The 7,216-nt window shown below is 45.7% G+C and overlaps 1 long non-coding RNA gene across 1 annotated transcript; it reads right to left on the bottom strand.

Moving 5' to 3' along the window:
• Positions 1-2,778: 2,778 nt before the first annotated feature.
• Positions 2,779-3,765, bottom strand: LOC309354454. The gene is made up of 2 exons (XR_014162316.1): positions 3,173-3,765; positions 2,779-2,996 (listed from the first exon to the last, which is right to left on the bottom strand). It is a non-coding gene; the product is annotated as an uncharacterized lncRNA (long non-coding RNA).
• Between the last annotated feature and the right edge of the window lie 3,451 nt (positions 3,766-7,216).

Here is a 7,216-nt window from a genome sequence, read left to right as displayed (position 1 = left end):
CCGCCCAGCATTTTGTCACCCCCCTCAGTGGTGACACATGGGGTGGCCCGCCCCCACCGCACCCCCTTCCTCCTCCAATGCCCCCAACCCGGCCCTCATGCTGCCTTCCCAAAGCTGGATAAGAAAGGTGTTGGGCTTTGGGAACAAGGCATAAGGCTTCTCCCCAAAGCCTGGTTAGTGTTTCCCCCCAGCTTTGGGAAGGTTATAGGACCTTGTCAGATCACCCTCAGTGGTTTGGTTGTTGTTGTTTAGTCGTTTAGTCGTGTCCGACTCTTCCTGACCCCACGGACCAGAGCACGCCAAGCACTTCTGTCTTCCACTGCCTCCCGCAGTTTGGTCAAACTCATGCTGGTAGCTTCGAGGACACTATCCAACCATCCAAACCGTGGTTTAGTAGTAGGGCATCAAATGTCGCCCCCAAAAAGACCTCATGCCCTTGCAGCACACATTGGTCCATCCTGATTCAGAGCCCAACAAAACTTGCTTTCTACCTGCTTAGAAGTGGTTAAGAGCGGTAGACTCATAATCTGGTGAACTGGGTTCGCATCTCCGCTCCTCCACATGCAGCTGCTGGGTGACCTTGGGCCAGTCACACTTCTTTGAAGTCTCTCAGCCCCACTCACCTCACAGCGTGTTTGTTGTGGAGGAGGAAGGGAAAGGAGAATGTTAGCTGCTTTGAGACTCCTTCAGGTAGTGATAAAGCGGGGTATCAAATCCAAACCCAGTGGTGTTAGTGCTTTACATCACCTTCCTACCCCAGTGGCAAGCCGTGATAGTTTTCCTTCTCACTGACAAATTGGAGCATATTCTATTCTTGCTCCCCACGCTGACATCCATACAAATGTGCTTATCAGCCAGTACCGCTGGAGCTGCTCTGGGCCTTCCCAGAAAGAAAGACGAAAGTTATTGATTTTTGCTGCTCACAACTGGGATCTCATTAAGATAGAGGATCTAGCAAATGGGGACAGCGAAGGACTTTTGTTGCGGCTTCCCCTCCTGCCCCTCTTCCTCCCAGCTGTCAAGGCTGAATTAATATTTTTTGGGGGATGAGGGTGGGGAGAACCGGTGCAGCTGGAAAACATGATCAACAGGTCAATTTAGCAACTTCGACACTAATTCTTCTTGAACAGCTGGTAAGAAGAATCTTGTCTCCCGGAGACAACAAAAAGCGAACATAGTTCAGTGGTACAGAACGTGGACCTTGCACTCAGAAGGTTGTCCAGTATGTTCACATTAGCAGCTTGAGAGGCAGCGAAGTCATTGTGCTTCAAGCACAATTTTGTCCACATCAGAGAGGCAGGGTGGGGATGTCTTCATCCATCGTGCATGCTTTTTTGTTTTGTTTTCCCCCACCCCTGCAAACCCCATTGGAACTCCAATTCACAAAGTTGTCATTTGCACACGCACAATGGCGATCTCAGATGTTGACATTTGGTACAGTTTTCTAATTGGATTGAACCTTGTTTGAGAGAAAAATGTATCAAGCAGGAGTATTTGTTATGTCCCCAGCTCCTAGCTAACAGGGTGGCCTAATTTGTGAGTGTGTATGGGACGTGGGTGGCGCTGTGGGTTAAACCACTGAGCCTCTCGGGCTTGCCGATCAGAAGGTCGGCGGTTCGAATCCCCGTGACGGGGTGAGCTCCCGTTGCTTGGTCCCTGCTCCTGCCAACCTAGCAGTTCGAAAGCACGTCAAAGTGCAAGTAGATAGGTACTGCTCCGGCGGGAAGGTAAACGGCGTTTCCGTGCGCTGCTCTGGTTCGCCAGAGTCAGCCACGACTGGACCTAATGGTCAGGGGTCCCTTTACCTTTATCTTATGTGTGTGTGTATCCATATACAAAATTTGCATATGCAAAACACATTGTATGCAATTTGTGGCATAGGCCTATGCCGCAAATCATTTAGCAACACCCCTGGCTAGTTGGACAAATGGTTTGTCCTGATGATGTAAAGCAATTTCCTATCTTCCTTTGTGTGTCATAGAAATGGCATTCATTATAGATAGCATTAAACTAAGTTTTACTCAAAATAGAACTTTTGAAATGAATGGCCCTAACGTAGTTATAGTCATTAATTTCATTGTGATTACTCCCTGTGAAATTTAGTTGAACACCACCCTGGGTGTTTATTTTAATTATGCATTGAGTGGTGGTGCATTGTATTTCTGCTTCCTTTGGAAGAAAAAGAGCAATAAACATTGAGAATTTCTTTGTAAAATGAAAACAAATGCTCTGGATATTTATATTTTGAGCAGGCTATTCTGCTTTTCAGTCTTGCTCAGTTTTGGAGGTATTTATGCCAAACTGTATCACTCAAGCATAGCCAAATATTTTGGGAATGGATGCCCATAACTCTTCTGACAACCAGATGCCACAGATAAGCTTCGGCCGATGAGCCAATTGTCCCTCATATGCCACAAAACAGTTTCCCAAAAAGAAATGGGACCCAACTTTGATCCACCTCTGATGCTTTAGTTAATAGCTTACTAATGAACAGAATCACCCAGCTGGAAGAGGCAATATTCTGTGCCTGCCATGTAGCCGGTCTGATGGCAGCGATGTATTGTGACCTGATGGATTTAATGCAGGGGTAGGCAACCTAAGGCCCATGGGCCGGATCCGTCCCAATCGCCTTCTAAATCTGGCCCGCGGACGGTCTGGGAATCAGCATGTTTTTACACAAGTAGAATGTGTCCTTTTATTTAAAATGCATCTCTGGGTTATTTGTGGGGGCTTCCTGGTGTTTTTACATGAGCAGAATGTGTGCTTTTATTTAAAATGCAACTCTGGGTTATTTGTGGGGCATAGGAATTCATTCATTTTTTTCCCTTCAAAATATAGTCTGGCCCACCACATGGTCTGAGGGACGGTGGACCGGCCCACGGCTGAAAAAGGTTGCTGACCCCTTATCTAATGGCAGCTTTCGCCCCTCAACTGATTCCCCCAATCTGTGAAAATTGTGTATGTGTGATTCATGCCTCATCATAAGTGGAAACTTCCTCTTAAAATCAGTGGCGTAGCGTGGGGGGTGCAGGGGGGCCGGCCGCACCGGGAGCAACATCTGGGGGTTAGGGTTAGGGGGCGCAAATCCACGGGTTAGGGGGCGCAAATCCACGGGTTAGGGGGCACAAATTACTTGCCTTGCCCCGGGTGCTGACAACCCACGCTACGCCACTGCTTAAAATGCCGTAAGAAAGTAGAGGCTGTTTTGACCCATGGTGGCGCTTCAATCTATCCAGCCCCCCACTCTCCCCACCCATTCTGAAAATGTCCTCACCCTAAAAGTACTCCCCCCACCATCACTTTCTGCCACGACAACATAAGGAACTAAAAAGTGCTTCTGTCATGTTTTTAGCTTTTGCTTTAAACTCTCTCGGGAAGCCTTGGGATTGTGAAAATATTGATGTTCCTTTTTTGTCATGGAGATATAACTGCGTTGTCCGTTATCAAGTAAGATAGATGGTCTTCTCCCTAGGCTTTGGTGTAGCTTGATTGTTTGCTTAGCAACCTCTGATTACTTGTTCAGACTTGTCCAGGCTAATGTCATTTACAGGTCACAGCTACCAGCCAAGATGGGGGGTCAAGACCAATGTTTTGCACATGTGCAGGCTTGGCAGGAGCCGTGGGGGAGATGGGATGGAAATGCATGCTGAATACAGGCAAGGAAAAGAAAGAAATATTCTGCAGCTCATTCCCTCCCTTATCCAGGATCCCTAATTTTGGACACACTTGGGTTATAGGGGTTGAGGGGAAGCAGGGCTTAAAGTTATAAATTAGACACATGTATGAAATGAATATTACTACTACCAATACTGTACTAATACTAATACTACTTGCCAGCAAGTTTGGAAAACTCAGCAGTGGCCAGAGGATTGGAGAAGATCAGTCTACATCCCAATCCCAAAGAAGGGCAGTGCCAAAGAATGTTCCAACTACCGCACAATTGCACTCATTTCACACGCTAGCAAGTTTATGCTTAAAATTCTACAAGGCAGGCTGAAGCAGTATGTGGACCGAGAACTCCCAGAAGTGCAAGCTGGATTTCGAAGGGGCAGAGGAACCAGGGACCAAATTGCAAACATGTGCTGGATTATGGAGTAAGCTAGAGAGTACCAGAAAAACATCTACTTCTGCTTCACCGACTACACAAAAGCCTTTAACTGTGTCAACCACAGCAAACTATGGCAAGTTCTTAAAGAAGTGGGAGTCCCTGATCACCTCATCTGTCTCCTGAGAAATCTCTGTATGGGACAAGAAGCTACAGTTAGAACTGGATATGGAATAACTGATTGATTCAAATTTGGGAAAGGAGTATGACAAGCCTGTATATTGTCTCCCTGTTTATTTAACTTATATGCAGAATTCATCATGCGAAAGGCTGGACTGGATGAATCCCAAGCCGGAATTAAGATTGCCGGAAGAAATATCAACAACCTCAGATATGCAGATGACACAACCTTGATGGCAGCGATGGAGGAGGAATTAAAGAACCTTTTAATGAGGGTGAAAGAGGAGAGCGCAAAATATGGTCTGAAGCTCAACATTAAAAAAACTAAGATCATGGCCACTGGTCCCATCACCTCCTGGCAAATAGAAGGGGAAGAAATGGAGGCAGCGAGAGATTTTACTTTCTTGGGTTCCATGATCACTGCAGATGGTGACAGCAGTTACGAAATTAAAAGACGCCTGCTTCTTGGGAGAAAAGCGATGACAAACCTAGATAGCATCTTAAAAAGCAGAGACATCACCTTGCTGACAAAGGTCCATATAGTCAAAGCTATGGTTTTCCAAATAGTGATGTATGGAAGTAAGAGCTAGACCATAAAGAAGGCTGATCACCGAAAAATTGACGCTTTTGAATTATGGTGCTGGAGGAGACTCTTGAGAGCCCCATGGACTGCAAGAAGATCAAACCTCTCCATTCTGAAGGAAATCAGCCCTGAGTGCTCACGGGAAGGACAGATCCTGAAGCTGAGGCTCCAATACTTTGGCTACCTCATGAGAAGAGAAGACTCCCTGGAAAAGACCCTGATGTTGGGAAAGATGGAGGGCACATGGAGAAGGGGATGACAAAGGACGAGATGGTTGGACAGTGTTCTCGAAGCTACTAACGTGAGGGAGGTAGTGGAAGACAGGACTGCCTGGCGTACTCTGGTCCATGGGGTCACGAAGAGTCAGACATGACTAAATGACTAAACAACAACCCTACTACTACTCCACCCACTCGGGGCGGCTTCCAACACATAGAAGAACTTTCAGATGTCTTCTAAAAGTTGTATAGTTTTTTATCTCCTTGATATCTGATGGGAGGGTTTCAGAATCAGAAGAATCTTTTTTTGCATCAGCCACTAGCCATAGCAATAAAATAAAATAAAATAAAATGTACTGAAAATAGAGGTAAAAACTTAACCATAGAAAATACATTTTGGGGGTTTACATCAATGATCAAATAATAGATCTTATTCTAATTGCCCCCGCTAAAAACCTTGGGAGGCTGTCCTCTACTAGGTTCCCTGCAACCTCATTTTTCACAGGGAGGGAACTGTCAAATGGTCCTCGAAGCTAGATCTTTGTGTCCGGGCTGAATGACGGAGGTGGAGACTAGGGCCCAAACCGTTAAGGGCTTTAAATGAATTAGGAAGCTTTAACATGCAGCTGGCATGGTCAGAATAATGTTTAAAAGATCAGATTTCAAAAACACAACATTTCAAAAGTTTCCACTTGGATATTTCTCCAAATTTTGAACATAGATCTGATCCGGTCTTAATTTGAGTCACATCTTTCTGTATCAGGATTGGGATTAGGAGAATTTGAAGTATTCAGGAAGATTCTGGGCAGCAGAATTATGTCTGAGCCCTAGCAAGTTGCTTCTTGGAATCCTTTGCCCCAACTGCATCTCTCTCTTTTTCCCACAAAGAGAAGCTGAACATGAGTGACGCACCAGTGGGAAAGTTCAGCTTTCACCGCAGCATCCATGATTCATTTCCGGACTCTGCCCTAGCCTACAGCAAGCTACAGAGCCTAGGATGCCTCGTTTTCCCTATCTAAACTGGCAGCAAGGTCCAAGTGCTGACGCAGGAGCATAGAATGAAGCCAGTGGGAATGGAAACACAATCCACCCCAAGTGGCAGTTTTCAGGCTTGTCTGCATGTGAGCATCATTTAGCTGTAAACCGACTTGCCTGCCATTTGGATTAGGCCAAAGTGGTCCACACCCTCACATTTCTGAATTTGTATAACTAGAGCTTGCCAACGAAGGTCCGCATAGTTAATGCTATGGTTTTCCCAGTAGTGATGTATGGAACTAGTTACAGGTAGGTAGCTGTGTTGGTCTGCCGTAGTCGAAATAAAATTCTTTCCCGTAGCACCTTAGAGACCAACTAAGTTTGTAATTGGTATAAGCTTTCGTGTGCGTGCACACTTCTTCAGATACCTTCAGATATCTGAAGAAGTGAGCATGCACACAAAAGCTCATACCAATAACAAACTTAGTTGGTCTCTAAGGTGCTACTGGAAGAAAAAAAATGTTATTTTGTGATGTATGGAAGTAGAGGTGGATCATAAAGAAGGCTGATCACCGAAGAATTGATGCTTTTGAATTACGCTGCCGGAGGAGACTCTTGAGAGTCCCATGGACTGCAAGAAGATCAAGCCTATCCATTCTGAAGGAAATCAGCCCTGAGTGCTCACTGGAAGGACAGATCCTGAAGCTGAGGCTCCAATACTTGGGCCACCTCATGAGAAGAGAAGACTCCCTGGAAAAGACCCTGATGTTGGGAAAGATTGAGGGTGCAAGGAGAAGGGGACAGCAGAGGACAAGATGGCTGGACAGTGTTCTCGAAGCTACCAGCATGAGTTTGACCAAACTGCGGGAGGCAGTGGAAGACAGGAGTGCCTGGCATGCTCTGGTCCATGGGGTCACGAAGAGTCGGACACGACTAAACAACAAATAACCAGAGCCTTTCCCATTCATGTCACTAGTTATTCCCTTTTGTGTTTGCTGTAGGGCAAGACTTAACAGCTGGCACAGCATTGCCCCTTTTCTCTCAGATTGCTTCCAGTCAAGAGTATATTGTGAAAATGGTGCCTCTCATGCACACAAGTTTTTGAAGCTTCCACAGTGCGTTGATGACAAAAAAAGGCAGCCCACATTTTTTTTGAAAAGCATTTAATGTGGATTTCCCATAACTGAAGAAAATCTGGTGTAAAAATAACCTGTT

The sequence above is a fragment of the Podarcis melisellensis genome, assembly GCF_964234715.1.
Source record: "Podarcis melisellensis genome assembly, chromosome: 13".
In the NCBI taxonomy this organism is placed as follows: Eukaryota; Metazoa; Chordata; class Lepidosauria; order Squamata; family Lacertidae; genus Podarcis; species Podarcis melisellensis.
The sequence above is the reverse complement of the archived record's forward strand: the minus strand, read 5'-3'. Positions and strand labels throughout refer to the sequence as shown.